We start from the raw sequence: 23,207 nt of genomic DNA, 5'->3' as shown, positions 1-23,207 counted from the left end.
TTATTCCAGGGATAGTTACACCAGCTTTTACATTTTTAAATATTATACACACACATACAGTTAAGATCACATTTTTTATAGATTTATTTCGATATAATTTCCTGTTTACAGATGGGAAATAATAGTGCAGTGAATTAGGTGACATTATTTAACATGTATTTGAATAAACATGTTTTACTCTTTGCTCACCTGCCCATTAATTAAGATTATTTCAGCAATATTATTTGTAGTCGTGGCTATTATAAAACGTCCTTAATTTTGTTCAAATTCGTACATCTACCTGCAGCAAATATAACACGGGCCGAGTAAATATGGTCGCCGCATTTTGTGTATTTCTAAAGAGCTACAGAGAATTCACACTTTCAGTTGTTTTGACGCCCACTGCCTTTTGAATCTTAGTCCTTTCAGTAAATTATCACCCACTACAGGACGCCTCCAATTTACGTTGATAGAAGGGGGGAAAACGTTTCCTCCTTTGACATGGGCGACTGAACCATTAAATAAGGGGGTATGAATCAATACGCATCCTCCTTGACTTGTTCAGTTCTTAGGGATTCGGTGGAAGAATTACATCGGGCAGGTGTTGAAATGCAGTTACAAAGCCGGTAATTTAGAAGTGAACTGTTTGTTATTTTTTAATCCACGAGGAGGAGCTGGAGCTGCTGAGAGGCGTGGTTCTCTGTGTGCTGGTTTTGCGGTTTGAGAGAGAGAGAGAGAGGAAGAAAGAGAGAGAGAGTGTGTGTTTGGAGCAGCTCACAGTCTGCTTCAGTGTTGCTGCTTCGCTGGGTTACATCGTTGCGATACATTATCTCCCGCTCACCTAGATCCGGGCCACGTTCCATTCTCTCCACTTCTCGCGGCAGCCGCCTTCGGGGTGCAACCTTCCTTCCTACCGGTAAGTTATCTTATATTTTTAATTTAAGACATTTATTGTAGCTGAGCTCTTTCAGCTTGTCTGGATGTCTGAAGCCCAGTTACTGGAGCTCAGCTGTGACTCGGCTTCCATAGTGTGGGGGAAATGAGAGTGCGGAGCCAACCTGGAGCAGTTTCTGTCATTTATTTTAAAAATACCCACTCTCTCCCTTTTCTCGCCCCCCCCCCTCCCTCACAAGTTCATAAAGGCTGGAAACGCAGTTTGCTTTGCACGGTATCGCCAGTCGTTCATTTGTGTGAATGAAGTGGAAAGGTCACGAGTGGAGTAAAGGGGGGAGAAAAGGAAGTTGTGAATCGTGTCCACCCGGCATTTGTTTGTGAAAACGTTTTAAGTCGAAATGCCGTTGCGGACCAAAGATCCTCTGCTATAGGATCATTGTTGCGGACTGTCGTAAAAGGCGAGCGATCACTGCTCGCGGTTCGACGTTATTCACCGGGACGCCGGGTTGCTGCGTTCAACACTGGGTAAAAAAATAGGATAACTGTTCAAAAACACATTACCGCGTAGGGAGAGGGTCGGTTGAGGAAAGTCGGGGGCATCGAACTGTTTTCTTCAAATTCAAATGCATGTAACAACACTTGGATCTATCTCAACTTGGGTAGTTGGAAATGACTGAGCAGGAATGTTTTGAACTTAAAATAGCGCAAGATTTCGTGACAATGTATTTTTACATGCATTACTTCTGTAACGTAACATCATAAATTAAACACGTGAGAAATGGAAGGAGCATTTGAAGACTTTAGAGCAGAGAATCATTGCAGCTCATATCCTTGCTCATTCCTTACGATTCTTGAATGTACGAAGATCAATAAGCATCCGGTAGGATAAAATTTATATTGGACATTTTGAAATCAACCCGGATAAAGTAGAATGTCTTCTGATACCTTTCAGGACAAACAGTCCAAGTAATTTCCAGGAGTCTTAGGCAATGATGTTAGGAGTGGTGGTATTGGGTCATTTCTGAAGAAAAGTGGAAAAAATATAAATATGACCCAAGAAATCGATGAAAGTTGTGTTTGTGACAACTTGTTTTCACAAAGTGACAGAGGAGGGGCACAGACATGTTAACTGATACCATTGGACCAAATGAATCTAAAGAACACTGGAAAAGGTTGATGTAGTTGCTGTAGGAGTGATGGATGTAGAACGTGCAAATTGCAGTAAGAAATCTGTGGTGTATATGGAAAGGCCATCTGCACTTGGTGAAGTATTGAATTGCAATGGAACCAAGAAAAACATTTCTTTGTTGAACTATGTCTAATGTTGATAGAGTCTTGTCAATATACATTGTCAGTGATAAAGTATGATTCTAAATTATGTGTCCAGTTAGCTCAACTGTAATTTACAGTTTGGAATTTCCTGACCACAGCAGTGTTTGGAATTTGCTGATTTTGTGTTGATGAGTTTTTTTTTAAACAAAATCTGGATGTTGTGTTGAATGGGCCTCGTAAATTTTATATTGCTGCTTGTTAATTTTGTAGCAATTTATATTTTTGTTTTCAATGTGCAAATGGAATAGTGGAATATAATGTTTGAAGTTGAGTCACTGGCAGTGACACATCTCAACTGCAGCTCTGAAAATGTACAGGACACAGCTAATCGCATACCTACCAGGTTCTTCAGTACAGCTAAGTAAGGTGGTCAGCTATTCAATTATGCAAGTTTGCTGATATATATCTTAATCACAAAAATGATTTTCTGGTCCATCTCACACCCAGACAATCTTCTCCTCGATAATAAAGCAATAGATGCAGCGGCAGGGCAATTGACTAGCACCTGAAGGGCCTGTCCCATTTAGTCGTCTTTTTAGGCAAGTGCAGGAGACTCTGCGCTCGCCACCTGGTCGCCACATGTTCGCTGGTGGTCTCTGGTCAGTCTCATTCATGGTCGCGAGGATTTCCAGCATTCTGGGAACTAGTCGTGGCCTCAGTATGGTCGCTGCAAATTTTTCAACATGTTGAAAAAAATTTTCGGCGACCAAAAATTGGTTGCCACGGAGAAAATCGATAATCCAATAATCGTAGTTGTAGTGGGGTTGCCATGTAGTTATAGGTAGTCGTAGGTAATTTTAGTTAATCGTCTTTGCTAACCAGTCATTTTCATTGGCTCATTGGGGGAAAAAAAGGTAAGTATGAGTTTTCAGAACCAAGGATAACCGACCGGTAGCATTAAACTTCACAGCTGTGTATCTCTGGCTTATTAAAAGTTGTCTGGTTTCTTAAAAGTGTCTCCGCTCCTTCTCCCCCCTTTTTTAAAGGACTTACCGTACACTGTGCTAGTCGTCTTAACCCTCCTGTTAATCGCGGTGTGTGTCTGCATCACGTTGGTTTTGCACCGTGTGAATTTCAGACAGCGGAAAGATATGTTGACCTGAGCGAGTCCGATAAGTTCACCGGCAGGGCAACTGGAACTGAATTGAAGTCAATTTGTAGAGTTTTTCTTTAGTATAACAAAAGATTAAAATTAATGTAATAAAGTTGTTCATGATTAATTAAAGGATTCAGTAGGATGTCAGCTGAGGTTTCAGAGCAAGGAGGCTTTTAAATCACAACTATACTATTAAGTATGATGGAAGGGAGCATTAGGCAACACGAGGGAGTGTTGAGTAGGTATGTTCATTCTCTCTGCCATGTTTCCCGATAAAACGACCTTCATTTGCCGTAAATCTGATGGAAAACTTGTTACGTGTTTGAAAACTGCACACACCCAACAGTGTGAAGCCCATTGTGTAGGAAGGAACTACAGATACTGGTTTACACCGAAGGCAGACACAAAATGCTGGATTAACTGAGTGGGACAGGCAGCATTTCTGGATAGAAGGAATGGGTGACAGTCTGAAGAAGGGTCTCAACCCAAAAGGTCACCCATTCCTTCTATCCAGAGATGCTGCCTGTCCCGCTGAGTTACTCCAGCGTTTTGGGTCTATCTTCAGTGTGAAGCCCAGAGCAGTTTGGTTGATTAATATGGATGCAATTGGTTTTCATATCTTTCCATCGGCTGCAATATGACTATTCCGTAGGTTGCACCAAAGCATGCTGTCCTCCCATCCTACCCCATTTTCACAGTATAATTTTATTTGATGACTGAAGAAATACTCGCTGGTTTCGTTTTGCTAGCATTCATTAATTATTATTTTATTATTATAGGAAAGATTAGCTCAAGGGCCTGTCCCACTTATGCAAATTTTGCGAGTATAATTTGATGCTAGTTTAAACCGAAGGTAGACACAAAATCCTGGAGTTCCTCAGTGGGCCAGGCTGCAACTATGGACAGTATGAATGGGTGACATTTCGGGTCGATACACTTCTTCAGACTCCAATGTATACTTACTGGATATGGCGTGTAAGTCTCAGCAGGTATCTCTGAAGATGAGGGAGGAGTGTTAGCATTGAGTATCAACAGACCAATGACCTAAGACAGACACAAAATGCTGGAGGAACTCTGCGGGTTAGGCAGCATCTCTGGAGAAAAGGAATAGGTGACGTTTCTGGTTGAGACCTACTCCTTTTCTCCAGAAATGCTGCCTGACCTGCTGAGTTACTCTAGCCTTTTGGCTATCTTCGGTTTAAAGTAGCATCTGCAGTTCTCTCTGCACAGGCTAGCGTCCTACACTGCATCATATTTTCCAACTTGCAAGGTGAGATAACAATCAGTAATCACATTTGACTTTTGGTTACTTAGGCAGTCATCTATCTATCTATCTTCTATCTATCTATCTATCTATCTATTAATATATAAAACTCAAATCCATCCGTCCGCCTGCAGTACGGATCCCTTCCTGCCTTTTGATTCGTTGACGGCTGCTCCTTCCTATCAGCTTCCAACACACTTCGAAACAAAGTTGCAAGACAGGAACACTGAACTTTTCACTGCTGCAGCAGGCAGGGGAGGTGCAATTGAGGGAGGCAGGGGAGTGCTGGAAACTTACATTTGGCAACGGCTTCAGTTCCATTGGAGGAGACGGGTGCATGGTGGAATATTGGGTTGGGGGAATCACACCATTGGGGGAGCAGACCCAACGGGTCTGCACTTGGTCTAGTATATATATAAAAGTCTGTGGCTGCCGCCTGCCGTCCGGCTGCCAGCTGCCTTTCTTCCTTTTGATTCGCTGCTCCTTCCTGTCAGCTTCCAACACACTTCGAAACAAAGTTGCAAGACAGGAACACTGAACTTTTTCACTGCTGCAGCAGGCAGGGGAGGTGCAATTGAGGGAGGCAGGGGAGTGCTGGAAACTTACATTTGGCAACGGCTTCAGTTCCATTGGAGGAGACGGGTGCATGGTGGAATATTGGGTTGGGGGAATCACACCATTGGGGGAGCAGACCCAACGGGTCTGCACTTGGTCTAGTCTCAATTAAATTTGTATGACTGTTGTCTGGAATGCTGAGTCGTCTGATGTGTTTCCAAAGAGGGAGGGTGGTAGAAAAGTCGTTCACTGAATAGCAAATCATTTGCAAATTGGATTAAAGAAATTCCAAGAATGTTTATGTATGTTTAAAAGCTATGGGGTAATTGGGGAGAAGGTAGGATCACTTCAGGGTAAAGGAGAGCAATTCTGCTCAAACTCAGAGGATGTAGGAGATGTGCTAAACGAGTACTTTGCAGCTGTATTCACCAAAGAGAAGAACATGGAAGATGGTATGATCAGTGTAGGGTATATTCATAAACTGGGACAGTTTGAGAACAAGAAAGTAGTGTTAGGTCTTTAAGGTGGATAAATCCACAAGGCCTAATTAAATCTATTCCAGGTTATCGAGAGACGTAATAGAGTAGATTGCCGGGTCCGTGACAAAGATCTTTCGAGCCACAAGCAAGATCCCGGAGAACTGGAGAATAGCAGATGTCTATTCTCTAGCCAAGATTAAAGAAGTGAAGTAGAGATAATCCAGGAAACTATAGGGTGGTGAGCTTCGCGTCACTGGTAGGGTAGCTATTGAGGAAGATTCTTTGGGATAGGATTTGCTCCCATTTAAAAGAGAATAGGGTGATTAGGGACAATAGGCATGGCTTTGTCTGTGTTAGGTAATGTCTTGCTAACTTGGTTTATTGTTTGAGGAATGACAAAGGTGTTTGATGAGGGTAAGGCAGTGGATGTTTACAGATTATCATAAGGCAATTGATAAAAGTCCTCATGATGGGCTGATCCAGAAGATTAAGATGCATGGGTTCCACCGTGATTTGGTAATTTGGATTCAGAACTACCTTATCCATGGAAGGCAGAGGATAATGGTGGAAGGATGTTGTTCTGCCTGGAAGTCTATGACCATTGATGTACTGCAGGGATCTGTGCAGGAACCTTGTTTATGATTTATATAAACAAAGGCTGTAATTGTAGATGGTAAGTTTGCAGACAATTCATATTTGTGATGAAATAGCACAGAGTTTAATCTGAGCAAGTGTGAGTTATTGCACTTTGGGACATCAAATGTACGGCAGAAGTATACAGTTATACTGCAGTTTATAAGGCAAGACCCTTGCCAACATTGAAGTACTGAAAGGTATATTGGGATCAAAGTCTATAGCTCCCTGAAAGCAAGGAGGTGGTGGTAAGCAAAGTATATGGTATGCTTGCTTTTCATCAGTTGAAGCAATGACTACAGGAGTCATATTGTGACATTCTGAAATTTTAGATTTGGCTGCATTTGGAGTATAGGGGGGTTGCACGAAAGGTCACTGGGTCATAGGGCTCGACACACGGAGCCGCTAAATCCAACTGGAAGACATCCGTCACTTCCGGTATATGTTATTAATGCTAGAAACGCATACTTTACTACCTGTTAAAAACCGCCAATGTTGAATTTTTGCGCTGAAAAAAATTGTGGGAGTCGGGGTAAGTGTGAGAGACATGTACCCAACTTTAGAATTCCAAATGAAAGTACAGGTGCACAACCTTTTATCCGAAGATCCAAATAACGAAAAGCTCCGAATAGCGGACATATTTTCGGTCCTTGAAGAGAGGTCCTTGAAGACGTTCACCGAGGGCGGCCCGCAGAGGTGACAGCGGAACCTCCGGTCGGTCCTCGAAGAAAGGGGAACTAAATCCCCATTCATAAAAGAGAAGGTGAGGGTATATTGCGCGGGAGGGTTAATAATTGACAATCTGCTGCTGCCTGCCCGCTGAGTTAAAAAGTTCCCACGGTAGACTCACGATACACAGTGTATCGTGAATCTTGCGTGGGAACTTTTTAACTCAGCGGGCAGGCAGCAGCAGATTGTCGCTCCCTTCAGTTTCACCCCACCTACACCCCTCTGCTTCCCGGCCATGTGTGTGACCCCTTCCCTCCCCTCTCCAGCTCCCCGCCCATTGTACCGGCGCGGGGGCTTTGCACTGTCTTCACGTCGGCGATGCCAGCAGGTCAGTGCCAGTCACCGGAGACGTCAGGACCAACGGGACACTGACCCCCAGGCCCACTGCAAGATCAGAGATCCCAGAGACCCACAGCCAGCAGCAGCCCAGCCCTGTTCCAACTCCAGAGGAAACTGGCCAGAGACGTCAGGACCACCAGAAGCCGCTCCCCGATGGGCCGCTACGGCGACAAGTAGCAGTTCACCCACAGCCCGAGCTGTGCCCCCTCATCGGGACACCGACCCCCAGGCCCATTGCTGTGCACGGAGATCCCAGATCAGCAACTCCAGCCCAGCCCCGCTCCAACCCCAGAGGAACACGCTCCCCGTAGGGGCAGAAGCTGATGGTGTGCAAGGGACGTCTTGTTCTTGGGGTGGCGCAGCTCGGGCTGTGGGCGAACTGCCACTTGTGCCATAGCGTCCCATCGGAGAGCGGATTCCCTGGAGTTGGAGGGGGACGGGGGATTGTGCTGTTTGATCGCCCCCTGCTATATCCAGGGACAGGGAGACAGGGGCGGCCCGCAGAGGTGACAGCGGTGCCGTCGGTCCTCGAAGATCGGGGAACTAAATCCCCTTCACAGGGAGACAGTGGAGGTATATTTGCGCGAGGGAGTAGGAATCCCCACAAGTTGAGTGAGCGTTCAGCAGGGTGGCCTGCAAAGGTGACAGCGGAACCTCCGGTCGGTCCTGGAAGAAAGGGGAACTAAATCCCCTTTATAAAAGAGAAGTGGAGGGTATATTGCCCGGGAGGGTATATCGCCTACCTGGAAGAAACCGGACATTTTTTCCAGGATGTCGTCTGCACACCAAAGCTCACGTTTGGCGCTAAACATGGCACGCCAAAGCTCACGATTGGCGCCAAACGCACGTCGCCTCTGCTGCACACGGATATAAGAGTGTGAAAATGTCAGAAAGAGCTGCAGATTCCCCTATGGATAACAGTGAGAAGCAGAAAAGGAAGCGTCTTGTCATTATCGATAGCACAGAAAGTAGAGTTATTGCAGAAGCTTGATCGTGGTGTATCTGTGCGGCGTCTTACTGAAGATTACGGTGTGGGAACTACCACCATATACGACCTAAAGAAACAGAAACATAAGTTGTTGAAGTTTTACAATGACAGTGATGACCATAAACTAATGAAAAATAGGAAAACGCTCCATAGGGCAAAAAACGAAGATCTTGACCGTGTGCTGATGGAGTGGGTTCGACAACGAAGAAGTGAACGTATGCCACTGACTGGTTTGTTGGTAATGAAACAAGCTAGAAAATACCATGTAGAACTGAACATTGGAGGCGAGTGTGAATATTCAGAAGGTTGGCTGCAGAAATTTAAGAAGCGTCATGGTATAAAATATCTGAAAATCTGTGGTGAAAAAGCTTCTGCTGATTATGATGCAGCTGAACGTTACATTGATGAATTTGCCAAGATGGTATCTGATGAAAACCTTAGTCCGGAGCAAATATACAATGCTGATGAAACAGCTCTCTACTGGCGCTACGTCCCTAGAAAAACATTAACAACGGCTGATGAAAGAGCACCATCAGGTTTCAAGGACGCTAAGGACAGGGTGACTGTTCTTGGGTGTGTAAATGCTGCAAGCACACACATGTTAAAGTTGGCAGTGCTTGGAAAAAGCCAACGTCCAAGATGTTTTAAAGGTGTAACAAATCTACCTGTGCATTATTATGCAAACAAGAATGCATGGGTAACCAGAGAAATGTTTACCAATTGGTTCAATTACCATTTCGTACCAGCTGCACAAGCTCATTGTAGAGAAGCTGGAATGGTAGAAAACTGCAAAATTGTATTGCTCCTAGACAACTGTTCCGCACATCCCCCTGCTGAAGTTCTTGTGAAAAATAATGTTTTTGGCATTTATCTTACCCCCCCAATGTGACATCTTTAATACAACCTTGTGACCAAGGAATTTTGCGCTCAATGAAGACAAAGTATAAAGACTTTTTTCTGAACTGCATGCTTGCTGCAGTCAACAGAGGCGAAGATATCAAAGACTTCCTGAAAGAGTTCACTCTTAAGGATGCCATTTATGCACTTGTTAATGCTTGGAAAGATGTAACTAAATCAACATTAAAAAATGCATGGCACAAACTTTGGCCTACAACAATGTTCGATGAAAATGAGCCTGCAGATGAAGACTGAAGGATTCCGTGTCACTGACGAGAAGAAGATGATATCAAACCTCATTGCTTATGCCAAAAGTGTTGCAACAGAAAATGTAAAAACGTTAGAGTCAGCTGATATCGAAGAAGTGCTGAATGTTGACAATGACGCACCTGTTGTGCATTCCTTGAGTGATGGAGAAATTGCTGAAATGGTGTTAGACAACAATAAGCATGAGGATAGTACAGGTAGTGATGAGGATGATGGCATTGTGAACGCAGGTGAAAAAATGCCCATAGATGATATGGTAAAACTGTGTGATAAGTTAATTGGTGGCATGGAACAACGTACATTTATCAGTGCCCATGAGATTATGGCAGTTTATTCAATCAAAGAGAGACTGCTTAGACAGAAACCTCTGTTAATGAGACAGATGACACTGGAGGAAGTCTTTAAGCCCGAGAACGATGGTCAGGATGGGAACGATGTGAAGCACGAAGACGATGGTCACCATAACAACGATGACGACATTGATGTTTCTCCAGGATCCTCAAAATAGTTGTTTTGTGCTTTTACTGCATGTAACTATTTTTTCATGTGTTTAGCTTTGTTTGAGCCAGTTTATGTTTAAAGTTTTACTTAACGTTTATCTCGTTTTTATTATTTATTCGGGGGATTCAAGAATCCCCGAGCTAGGCCGCCTAATAATAGCTGATTCTCACGTTACGAGCTGACACAAGAGGTAACCCGAGTTAAACCTCGTGGTAATAACGTACGATTAGCGTACGGCATTCGTGGACACATCGTGGCGATAACGGCACGTACTCGTGTAACTTGTCTACTCTTGCCAAAAATCAAACATGTCTGAAATTTTCCACGAGTCAATTTAACTCTTGTGCTTAATAATTGAAACATTTTAACTCGATGTAAGAACGTAGTGGCCCGTGCGTTTACCTTAGTGTATCATGAGTCTACCGTGGGAACTCTTTAACTCAACGGGCAGGCAGCAGCAGATTGTCGCTCCCTTCAGTTTCCCAGCGACAGTCACCTGCCACGGGAGAGAGATCATGCACTGTTGTAGGTCTCCTTTGCACGTCGGTGTTTCTGTCTTTCTCCACTCATTGTTGGTCCCATCTGTCACCACCCCCACCTGCACCCCTCTGCTTCCCGGCCATGTGTGTGACCCCTTCCCTCCCATTGCACTGGTGCGGGGGCTTTGCACTGTCTTCACGTCGGCGATGCCAGCAGGTCCATGCCAGTCACTGGAGACGTCAGGACCAATGGGACATCGACCACCAGGCCCACCGCAAGCACGGCGAACCCAGAGACCCACAGCCAACAGCAACTCCTGTGGGTTGCGGATGATGGGGCGCAGCTTGGGCTGTGGGCGAACTGCCACTTGAGGACCATCGGGGAGCGGGTTCCTGTTGGTCCTGACGTCTCCGGCCACCCCCCTGTACAGGAGCTGAGACTGGGAACTGTATCGCCCTTGCAGGAGAGTGGGGTTGTTTGCAGTTGCATAGGGAGGGGGCAAGGGCGGGGCGAATGGCCGGAGATGCCACCGGGGACCCCCCAGGCCCATGCAAGCACGGAGATCCCAGAGACCCACAGCCAGCAGGCCCAACCTCGCTCCAACTCGGGAGGAACACGTTCCCGTAGGGTCCTGACAAGGTCGTCTTGTTCTTGGGGTGGCGGATGACCCAGCTCCTGTGGGCGAACTGCCACTTGTCGCCGTAGCGGCCCCATCGGGGAGCGGATTCCTTGGAGTTGGAGGGGGAGGGGGTATTGTGCTGTTTGATCGCCCCCTGCTATCCCAGGGGCAGGGAGACACAGCGGCTTTTGAGGCTGGTGGGCAATCACTTCCAAAGTTCTGCCCACACAGTCAGTACACCTCTCCTACACTGCATTCATACAAACTATTCTGCAATGATTGAAGTGGTTGTAACTGCCCCATAAACTCGCGACGGATATGAGCCGAGCACTCTTTGGCGTTAAAATCTACGCAAAAAATCTTCCATTTCGAAAAACTTACGAAAAGTGTTCTGGTCCCAAGGTTTTCGGAAATACTGCACCTGTATATAGAATCGGAATTAGGTACAGCTGCCTACAGTGCTTGGATTGAAAATATTTGGAATTATGCGTTTGCATCATGCATTTCAAGTAGGCAATATTTGTGTCTGCATTGGTATCTGCTTCTCAGAAGTGATAAATCTGCTGTAAATTTTTCTTCAGATGCGTTTTCATTTTGTATGCGGGGCGACTTTAAAAAATTCAGCCGACCGCTGGACTGCGGCCTGCCACCAACAAGAAAAACCGCGGTCTCCGTTGGTGTACGGCCAAGTGCCAAGACTCTGGACTATACCTGGATTTTTACCTGTCTGCACATCTGGACGCCAGACAAATTGACAATTCATGTGTTTTAGATGGGCGCAGCGACGGCTATTTTACAGCGCAGAGGGTTAATGCTAGGTCCTGACCTGCAGTTCACGTGTAATCCATTTGGAGTAAAGCAACATACGGGATGGGTCGGACCTGGCCGTGAAACCTCCTTATTGTATGATTTGTGCCCCTTCCATGGACAGGTGCAAATATTGTTGATAAACTTGGTTGCTGAAGGTGGATTAGGTTCTGCCACAGTGGAGTATTAAAGTATGCGGTCTGCGGTGCTTCTGGCTTTTTATCTGTGAGTTCTACACCAACCTTATCGTTGTAACCGACTCTGGACATACCTGACAACCTGTTCATTTCACGACGGCTGCACTTTAGGTCCTGACCACGGGGTGAAATGGAGGAGGACTGGTGCCTTCCACCACAGTGATGAATGCTGTGGTGAATGTTTTGTTACATTTTTATTGTGTATTGTGTGTTCTTTATCATTGTACCGCTGCTGACAAATTCATTTCACTTGCACTTTGTGTGCAAGGTGACGAATAAAACCGTATCGTAGTGTATTGAGTGTTGTCATTCTGATGTCTTGCTTTTAATTACGTGGAAGTATTATGCTGCCAATTTTGACTTGGCTAACACCAAATTGCCTGCAAGTTGTCAGTAAATTGTAATGTTCAGACATTTACTTTGGTATTGGAGCAGGTACGAATGCATAATGGTCTTGTTTTATCAAACTCCCTGTAAAATAAATTGGGGTGTTTCCTGCATTAAATAGTTTTTTTTATTATTGCAGTGGTCATATTTCTTCGTGTGAATGAGTAGAAAACGATTGCCATTGCTTATTAGTTGAGCTGTAGATGGTGGTAAGCATCAAGCATTGTGGGCTTGCCATGAATAAGACAGATATTAAAAGCTGAAGTGAAAGATTTCACTATAAATGTCAGTTTCTGGATTATATGGCATTATTGATTATAATCTGTGCCCAACCAAACCAGTTACTGTAAACAACAGACAGACCAAGTACAGACACCTGACGTGCCTTGGTGATTTTTGGCCCCAGCAAATTATGGATAACTAATACAATGCCATGCTCTAGTTGACATTTCAGTTCCAGAGAAGGTTGCAAGCTGTTTGGATTCACAGTTTAACTTGATTTTCTAGAAGGAATTGGTATAACATTTTAAATAAGATATTTAATGTCTACATTTCTTGGAAGCTAGCTACAATCTGTATATTTTTTTTGCAGATAATTATTGGACAATCAATTAGAAAGATTTCATATTTCCATTTTGGAGATGTTAAATTGTAGTGCCACTTTGGCATTGGGCGATCCTACCCATTCTTGGAGAATGGGATATCCTTTAAAAAGACTTTTCAATTCTTTGTACAGAGAAATTCTTGTTTCTGTGATGTGTGTTTACTTGGTTCATGTAGCCTGACAGAGGAAAACGACGCGCAAGCAGGTGATGAAAAGTTTGAAGAAGTTGAGCTCTAATCTGTATTAAGAGAAGAATTGAGATGTTTCGGAATTGGAACTCTGGCCAAGAAAGTTGTGGATATGACAAATTAGAGGGACAGGGCTGAAACAGGCACTTCAGTGAGCTGAGTCTGCGCCGACTAGCAATCACCCCGAACACTAGCACAATGCTATACCCAAGGGACAATTTACAATTTTTACCAAAGTCAATTAACCTACAAACCTGTACGTCTTTGGAGTGTGGGGGGGAACCAGAGAACCCTGAGAAAACCCACAAGGTCACGGGTTGAACGTACAAACTCCATACAGACGGCACCAGTAGACGGGATCGAACCCGGGTCTGCCTTCTCACTATAACATTTGACATCCTTACTAATCAAGAACCTGAATCTCCCTTTAAAAGGAGTGGCTGAACTTGGATTGTTTTCTCTGAAGCATCGGTGAATGAAGGGATATCTGATAGAAGTATATAAATTTATGCAAGGCATAGATAGGGTGGACAGTCGGAACCTTTTTCCCATGGTGGAAATGTCAAGCACTAGAGGGCATAGCTTTAAGGTGAGAGGTGCAAAGTTTAACGATGTGCGGGACAAGTTTTTCTACACATCTCAAAAAGGTGGGCGTCTCAAAAGCGTTTCCAGGGGTAATGGTGAAGGCAGACACAATAGTAGCATTTAAAAGGCTTTTGGAAAGACAGATGGATATACAGAGAATTGAAGGATATGGATCACATGCAAGTAGAGGAGATTAGCTTGGGATCATATTTGGCATGGACATTATCAGCCGATGAGTCTGTTCCTGTGTTGTAATGTTCCATCTTCTGTGTAAATGGAGAAATCTCTCCAGCACCCTGGCCAATATTTATTCTTTAACAAAATTGCTTGCTTGTATTCAAGCATACACAATATATTTTGTTGCCATTTCTGAGAACATACTGTGCACAAATCGACTGATTCCTACATTTACAAGGTTGACTACACTTGGAAAATACTTTAGTAAATGTAAAGTGACGAAAAGCATTTCTGAAATCATGAAAGGTGCTGTGGCTTTTTTTTTTGTGTGGAGAGAAAAAGCCTTTTTCAAATCAAGAATAAAGTTTATTTGTTTTGAGTAATTCCAGCGACAGCAAGATAAGTTAATTGTTTCCCTTTCAGACCTGATTTTTATAATACGTTAGCATTTTGAAAGTTGCATCAATTCAATCCTACACTTTGGAAGAATATTTTTCTTGTACTAAGAGTATTGCTGAACGCTACTGTAATTATAACTTGGGCATGTTGTCAAAGTATATGTATATTTTATTTTTGGCTACAATATTAAAAATAACTAACATTTTAAGTTTTTTGTCTTAAAATTCGCAAATGATCCAGGTAATTTAAAAAAATCAAAATGCAAGAATATCTCTTAATTAGCTATATCAAAGTATAGCTTGGTCTTTGACAAATATGGATAGATGTGAGCAGTTTGAAAGTTTAAATTGGTCAAATCCTGTCAGGATGCAATGGTTGAGCACTTGGGAAACAGATCTGAAGGGAAATCGTGGTCACCGAACTGCTGGGTCTTTAGAATCTAGTTTATCTCCAGATCAACTTGTGATCAGACATACTCTGGTGCCTTCAATCAATCAATCAATCAATCAACCTTTATTGTCATCTTGCAAACAACAGTTGTACAGTGCAAAATGAAAAGACGTTTCCCAGGGAATACCGGAGCATCGCACATGAAATTTAAAACATTTCACACATAGTAACACTAAAAACAATCCAGTCCCTGATGGAACAGTATAAATAGTTAAAAGCAGGTAAAACAACAACGTTAAAATACAGTAAAACCAATCATAAAAATGCCCGGGGCAGCTGATTTGAGAGGCCAGTACCAGTTATTAAAGTGGCCAGTGCCAGTTATTAAAGTTTCCATGCCAAGCCTCAGAATCAGGTGACTGAGTACAGAGTGACTGTTTAGCAGCCTCACAGCCTGTGGCAGGAAGCTGTTTAGCAGTCTTGTAGGCTTTGATGCTGTGATATCTCTTGCCTGATGGCAGGAGATCCAGGCCTTGATACTAGTAGTTAATCAGAACTGATTCTGTGCAATGTATAGTAATTGAGAAGCTAGTATTCAACTTTGTAAAAACCCATTAATATATTTACCAAAATATTGCTGGTACTTCAACATAAATAAAATACTACCTTGCCTTTCTAATACTGTAGGCCTTAAACCTGCTGTAACATGTTGCAATATCTATTACTGAGACAGTCGAAGAATACTTGGTATTCAATTCTTACTGAAGGAAAGAAAGATTGCACAACAGTCATTTGCACAAGATTTTAGAGTGAAATTGAATCTGAAATATTCACAGGAAAGATGGATGTATATCAGGAATTTCTAATATAGTTACGAGTGTATAGTACAAATCATTGGAAACTGTTTGTTTTGATATACTTGTGCTGTTTGCATTTCCTTGGAAATTTTACTTCTATAATCACCTGCGCTCTAGGGAATAAAGTCCCAGCCTACCTAACCTCTCCCTATAGCTGAGAGCCGCTAATCCTGCAACATCCTCGTAAATCTTCTCTGTACCCTGGTTATAGACAATAGGTGCAGGAGTAGGTCATTCGGCCCTTCAAGCCAGCACCGCCATTGAATGTGATCATGGGCTGATCATCCACAATCAGTACCCCATTCCTGCCTTCTCCCTATAATCACCTTACTCCGCTATCTTTAAGAGCCCTATCTAGCTCTCTAAAGTATCCAGAGAACCGGCCTCCACTGCCCTCTGAGGTAGAGAATGCCACAGACTCACAACTCTGTGTGGAAAAAATGGTTCCTCATCTCTGTTCTAAATGGCTTACCCCTTATTCTTAAGCTGTGGCCCCTGGTTCTGGACTCCCACAACATCAGAAACATATTTGCCAGAGGCAGGTGCCATTCCCTGTTTCACCTGCAACCGCGTGGAGTGGGTTGCATGGATGTGAGCTTCCACAGAGCAGCTTTCTGTGAATTGTTTGGTAAGGAAATGAGCTGTAATGGACCTTGTCAATCGGTGGTTTCAGAGAGATGCTTTTCATAAGACATAAAAATATACAGGAACCGGAGTAGGCCGTTCAACTCTTTGAGCTCTGCCATTCAAAATGGAGAGAAGGAATTGGTGACGTTTCGGGTCGGTCTGATGAAGGGTCTCTACCCTAAATGTCACCCATCCCTGCTTCCAAAGATGCTGTCTGTCCCGCTGAGTTATTCCAGCTTTTAGTGTCTATTTCGCTTTGTCATAGTATTTTCCTTCCAGAATTCATGTTGACTTTGTCAAATCCAGTTGGTATTTTCCAGGTGCCAAGGAAACTTGTCCTTTATAATTGACTAATGTTTTCCCAGTCATTGAAATAAACCAGGTGCAATTTCTTATTTTCTGGCTCATTTTTCATTAAATTGAATCGTTACATTTGCCACCCTCCTATTTGCAGGAATAATTGCATAATCTACATAATTCTGTAAAATGATAACCAGTTCAACCACTATTCTAGGACTTTGACAGTTGGTGAAATCCAATTTGACTTGATGTCACAGACCTTGGATGTCACTGATCGTCACAATTTTGCAGAGAAAACCCATGAAAATATATAGATGCTACTTAATGTTTTAAAAAATATATAATTATTTAATGGATGATGGGGATTGTTCCAAGCTTTTGTAAAGTTCTGATGTGAAAAGATGGGATTTCCATGCCTGACAAACGTACAATTACTAGACACAAAAAGCTGGAGTAACTCAGCGGGTCTGACAGCATCTTTGGAGAAAAGGAATAGGTGACGTTTCGGGGCGAGACCTTTCTTCAGACAGGAAGAAGCGTCTCGACCCAAAATGTCACCTGTTCTTTTTCTCCAGAGAAGCTGTCAGACCCACTGAGTTACTCCAGCTTTATGTGTCTGTCTTTGGATTAAACCAGCATCTGCAGTTTCTTCCTTTTGTTGTTTTTTGCTGCCTCCCAATTGGTGGGGTTTTTTTTTTTTTTAGAAGTAGTTTCAAGATAATCAATTGCCATTGTAATTTTCAGTGGAGAATCTTGAAAAGAGTTGCATCAAAGAACTGGGATAACTGGCTGCCTGATTTTGTTGTATACTTAATTGGAATTGTATTATGGATTTCTTTAGAAATATGTATTCGGGAGTTGGCAAGAAAGAGCTGTTCCTTTGGTTTTGCATGCAAATTTAACTTTTTTTACAATTGATTTTCATCTTGGCAAAGGATACCCACAATACCATGTTTTTTTTCCTTGCAATGTTTCTCATTGAAAGTCTTTTCTGTGTCTCTTGTTTGAAACCTGGTCCAATATCGGAGATACTGAAAGCTATGTGTATATATATTTAAAAGTTATTGACATTTTATGCTTTAATAAACCTGGCAGTCGCGCTCCCACTTGCCGGCTGCACCTGTGCAGTTGTGGGAGGGTTGCTGTGGTGTCACGATGGGAACTCTCAGCCGTGTGTGCGCAGTTGGGGGAGGGTTGCCGGGCCCACCGCCATGTTGACTCTCTTCACAACAGGAATCTCTGGGATCAACTGGTCCACCGGCCGTCTAGTTGTCTTTAAAGCGTTTAGTCATAGAGCTCAGCAACAAATGTCATCACTTCAATAATACTGGGGATTTCAGTTATCATGCCATATACTTATTAGAAGTCAGATCTTGTACGTGTGTGTGTGTGTATGTGGCTGTCTTTATATTTTCGCAAAGAAACTACAAGGTAACGGTCACATTTTTACATATTCAGATTTACCATTTTCCCCTTGAGGATGAGAGCACCTTCACTGAACACTTTGTGCTTTATTTCTCAACTTTATCACTGATTAAAAATAAGTAAGAAGTTTAAAAAAAACATAAAAAGACTTTGAATTTAAAACGACCGGCTTTCACTGATGACGTCACAACGGCTCAGCTAGCAGTGATCAGCTTCATTGAAGATTTCATCCTATATTTCACGTTATTCGCGATTAAAGCTTTAAAAATGCCAACTTTCACTAGGTTTTTACTGTTAAAATAATTCCAGCCAGTTTCCAACACGCTTTGATCCAATGTTGCAACACTTGCACACTCTAAACATTTCACCTCGCAGTAGGCGGAGGGCAAATTGCTATTGCAACACACAGGGGAAGTGCAATTGGGGGCTATGGGTAGGGAACAGGTGTGTTGGGGTATTGGTCTAGTCTATCATATCTATATATTACTAAAAGTCTGATCTTGACCACTTGTGTTCTGTATAGTGATTTTAGAAAAAACGATGCAACTTACGGTTGTTATTTTTGGCCATTTTACTCTGAGTCCCCCTCCGTTGTGCAGGACAAGAGGATTTTTCCCATCGATGAAAAATAAAAGAGTTATTAGTGTTTAAAAAATGCTGACATTCTATCTCCTGAAGGCTACGTCCCTTCTGGAGGGACTATAAAAGCCAGAAGTGTTGAGTGCCTCAGCCAGTCTCTGCAAGATGGTGGAGCGAGTCACGTCTCTCAGTCCGAGCTGTGAATAACACTGAACACATGTCTGCTAAAGTGTGAGTGTGGCTTTACTGACCTTGAGTGCCCTTAAGGTGGTTTGAAAATGAAAATGTGGTTGGTTTGAAATAAAGCACAGCAAATGGTTGGTGGTGGTTGGTTTGAAATAAAGCACAGCAAATGGTTGGTGGTGGTTGGTTTGAAATGGCAAATGATTAAAAGTCTAAACTTGACAACTTCCTGTTTGCACTGTATACTGATTTTAGATAAAACGCTACCACTTACGGCTGTGATTTTTAGCCATCTTACTCAGCCCCCCTCCGCTCAACAGGTGCAGAGGATTCTTCCCATCAATGAAAAATAAAAGTGTTATTAGTGTTTAAAAAATGTTGGGAATCTCTCTCCTGTCAATCATGCCACGAAGGCCACGCCCCTTCCGGTGGGAGGGGGAAGCGATCATAAAACCCGGAAGTGTGGGTGTGGCTCAGTCTCTGCAAGATGGGGGAGAGAGAGGTCACAACTCTGAGCTGTGAATCAACTGAACGCACTGAATGTCTACTGAACTGAGTGTGGTGTTTGTGTTTTTGTGTGGTTTTATGGTGATTTCACCCTGCTTGAAATGGTATGAAACTGCATTTGAATGTGGTGGCCTTGCACCCTGCTTGAAATGGTAAGAAACTGCACTTGAATTTGGAGGCCTTGCACCCTGCTTGAAATGGAATTTCAAGGAATAGCCATGAGTCAGCTGCCAGCCCAGTAGCCATGAGTCAGCTGCCAGCACGTCGGGCTTGAGTGACTGAGCTACTACCCCAAGAATCCATTTGGCCCACTATGTCAATACTAGCCCTCTGGAAACCAGTCCCTTCAGCCCACAACACCCATACTAGCGCCCCCCCCCCCCCCCCCCCCCCCCCCCCCCCCCCCCCCCCCCCCCCCCCACTGGCCCGCGAATATTGGAATTGGTGGAGAGGTGGAATATTGCGTTGCCTTTACATCTTCGCAAAAACACTATGCAGTAACGCAGTTACTTTTTTACTTATTCCGATTGAGGTATTTCCCCTCGAGGCCGGGATCACCTTCTCTGAACATTTCATGCTTTATTTCTTGACTTATTATCGACTCATTACTGATTAAAAGTTTAAAAAAGTCAAGTGACTTTGAAATTAAAACGACCAGCTTCAACTGATAACGTCACAATGGCTCAGCTAGCAGTGATCAGCCTCACTGAAGATTTCATCCTATATTTGACACGTTATTCATGATTAAAGCTTTTTAAAAAAATTGCAACTTTCACAAGATTTACATATTCCGATTCACATTTTCCCCCTCTAGGCAGAGAACACCTTCACTGATCATTTTATGTTTTTTTTCTTGACTTATTACTGATTGAAGTTAAAAAAAAAAATTAAAAGGACTTTGAATTTAAAACGACCAGCTTCAACTAATGACTTCACAATGGCATGGCAAGCAGGGGGAGGACAAATTGCTATTGTAACACGCAGGGCAAGTGCAATTTGAATTTTATTTAAATCTTGCGCTCAGGAACAGCTTCATTTGAAGGACCACGCCTCCCGTGGGGGCTACAGGTAGGGAACGGGTGCGTTGGGGGAGCAGACCCAACTGCACTTGGCCTAGTATAACTAAAACTTTCATCTTGTAGGTGTGTGTGTCTTTACATCTTCGCAAAAACACTATGCGGTAACGATAACATTTTTACATATTCTGATTCGCATTTTCCCCCTCTAGGCAGAGATTACCTTCATTGAAAATGTTATGCTTTATTTCTCGACATTACTAAAAAAGTTTAAAAACATCAAAAGATTGAATTTAAAACTATCAGCTTTCACTGATGACATTGTGCCCATCCCTCAATCTCAACCCCCCTCCCTCTCTACCCACCTCCCCCTCCCTCTCTACCCACCCCCCTCCCCTCTCTCTCTACCTCCCCCCCCCCCCCCCCCCCCCCCCCCCCCCACCACCACCACGGCCCCCTTCTTTGATGTGGTCCCATGTGGGACTGGGGCTAAAATACTGACATGGATTATGAATTGATCAACAATTATTGAGTCATGAAACAGGCCCATGTACCTGTCTAACTTTTTCTTAAAAGTTGGGATAGTCCCAGCCTCAACTACCTCCTCTGGCAGCTTGTTCTATACACCAACCACCCTTTGTGTGAACCCCCCCCTTAGATTCCTGTTAAATCTTTACCTCTTCACCTTGAAACTATGTCCTCTGGTGTTCGACTCCCCTACTCCGGGCAAGAGATTATATGCATCTACCCGAATTATTCCTCTCATGATCTTATAAACGTCTATAAAATCACCCCTCATCCTCCTGCGCTACAAGGTATAGAGACCCAGCTTACCCAACCTCTCTCTCTGCAGCTCAGACCCTCTAGTCCTGGCAACATCCTTGTAAATCTTCTCTGAAGCTTTTCGAGCTTGACCTTGTCTTTCCTATAATATGGTGCCCAGAACTGAACACAATACTCTAAATGCAGTCTCATACAAGTCTGGGAAAAATGGGTATTTTTTCCAGGTGGCAGCCAATGATCAGCATAGTGCCATTGGGATCTGTATGCCCTGAGTTTTCATGGCATATCATAGAAACATAGAAATTAGGTGCAGGAGTAGACCATTCAGCCCTTCGAGCCTGCACCGCCATTCAATATGATCATGGCTGATCATCCAACTCAGTATCCCGTACTTGCCCTCTCCATACCCCCTGATCTCTTTAGCCACAAGTGCCACATCTAACTCCCTCTTAAATATAGCCAATGAACTGGCCTCAACTACCTTCTGTGGCAGAGAATTCCAGAGATTCACCACTCTCTGTGTGGAAAATGTTTTTCTCATCTCGGTCCTAAAAGATTTTCCCCTTATCCTTAAACTGTGACCCCTTGTTCTGGACTTCCCCAACATCGGAAACAATCTTCCTGCATCAATAGTTTATATGGTAGAACTAAATGGCACAAAACTGGAAGTAGAGGAGTGGCGAGTGAGCTGTGAGGAAGATGTTGAGAGCTTCCAGTGTGATTTTAAACACATTGGATGAGTGGGCAAATGTGTGATAGATGGTGATAAATTGGGGAAAAGGGAAGGTGCAATGAGACCTGGCTGTCCTTGTACACCAATCACCAGAAGCCAGTGTTCTGGTGTAGAAGGGCATCTATTGACTTACCAACCAACCTGCCCCCACACAAAGGACTTCTGCCACCCACCTTCCCCACCCCACCTGCATTCACCTATCACTTGTAAAACTTTGTCCCACCCTCACCTCTATTGCGGCTTTCTGCCCACTACTTTCAGTCTGAAGAAGGGTCCTGACTCAAAACATCATTCCATTTCCCTCTCGGATGCCCCCATGACCCATTAAGTTCCTCCAGCACTACATTTTTTGGCTAAAATTCTTATTGCCAGAAATTTCCATTCAGCTGTTTGGCGCACCACTTGCTTCCCACTAAATTCTTAAACCTAGAATGGTTCCCCAGTGGAAACTTCCCGTTTATAAGCCACGTCTGAACTGATTTGCAAAGCCTTTCAGCAATTGACAATCCCACTGAAAAGCTTCTGGTTAAACTCCAGCCATTGGCTTAACCACAAAGAGCTTGAAAATAAATTGATTCAAGAACCAAGACTCATTATTTAAAAAAAACCCATCAGCACAGCGAAGTGTTAACAGTGCATGAAAATTAGCAAATAATAGTAAATTAAGTTATGCTACTTTCTGTAGAAGGGTTCTGACCCGAAGCGTCACCTGTCCATGTTTTCCAGGGATGCTGCCTGATCTGCAGAATTACTCCACCAGTTTATGTCTGCCAACTCTACTTTCTTGTAACTGCCTTTGCTGGCACAGAAATAACAGGCACATTTCCCAATGTTCAATGTGCTGAAGTTTGCATCCTGATGCTGTATTCTGGCCAATGTGGAAAGCAGATTTTGACTGAGCGTACATTGGGAACTTCATTTGTCTGTGATTGGTTTGTGCTAGAGCCATTAGCTCCATTTGCAAGCAGACCATCCTTTTTAAATCGAAACTTAAAAAAGAATATTCTTGCTTAGTGACAATCTGTTCCGAGAATGAAAGGCTAGATCGACTTTGTATTTTTCTAACTCCCCGAATCATGTGATTGATAATGAAGTGTTTTTAAGAACTGGAGGGATAACTTTTCAATCCTATGATTAAGATTAAGTTTCTAAGACGTGCACGTCATTCCTCTAATTATAAATGTGATCTTATCCTGATTTTAACAAATTAATTTTGCTGTGAAGCCATACAGATCATGGATTTTTAATTTGCTTTTAAATGAAAAAGAATTGCACTGACTGGAAGAGCCAGGATTTTGCCATAAATGTCATGTGTCTTTTCATGCCTTTTTGATGATTTCACCAGGATAATTAATGCCTTTTTCACGATCGAGTGCCTTGATCAGCCATTTTTTGGCGTTTTGCTGAAAGG

The 23,207-nt window shown here is 43.3% G+C and overlaps 1 protein-coding gene across 12 annotated transcripts in view; it reads left to right on the top strand.

The window, feature by feature from the left end:
* The first annotated feature begins 511 nt into the window (after positions 1–511).
* The window catches only part of LOC129696276 (protein FAM110B-like), a 137,663-nt gene continuing 114,967 nt past the window's right edge, over positions 512–23,207 (top strand). For 10 of the 12 annotated variants that reach the window (XM_055634040.1, XM_055634028.1, XM_055634035.1 and 7 more), the window contains exon 1: positions 551–895. The gene's annotated coding sequence lies outside the window, so the exon portion shown is untranslated. Of the gene's footprint in view, positions 896–1,149; positions 1,399–23,207 lie in introns of those variants that run through there. The other 2 variants (XR_008723299.1, XM_055634032.1) reach the window with 2 other exon arrangements.

This window comes from Leucoraja erinacea, chromosome 4 (assembly GCF_028641065.1).
Source record: "Leucoraja erinacea ecotype New England chromosome 4, Leri_hhj_1, whole genome shotgun sequence".
NCBI classification, from domain to species: domain Eukaryota; kingdom Metazoa; phylum Chordata; class Chondrichthyes; order Rajiformes; family Rajidae; genus Leucoraja; species Leucoraja erinaceus.
This window is presented reverse-complemented; position numbering and strand designations above follow the sequence as displayed.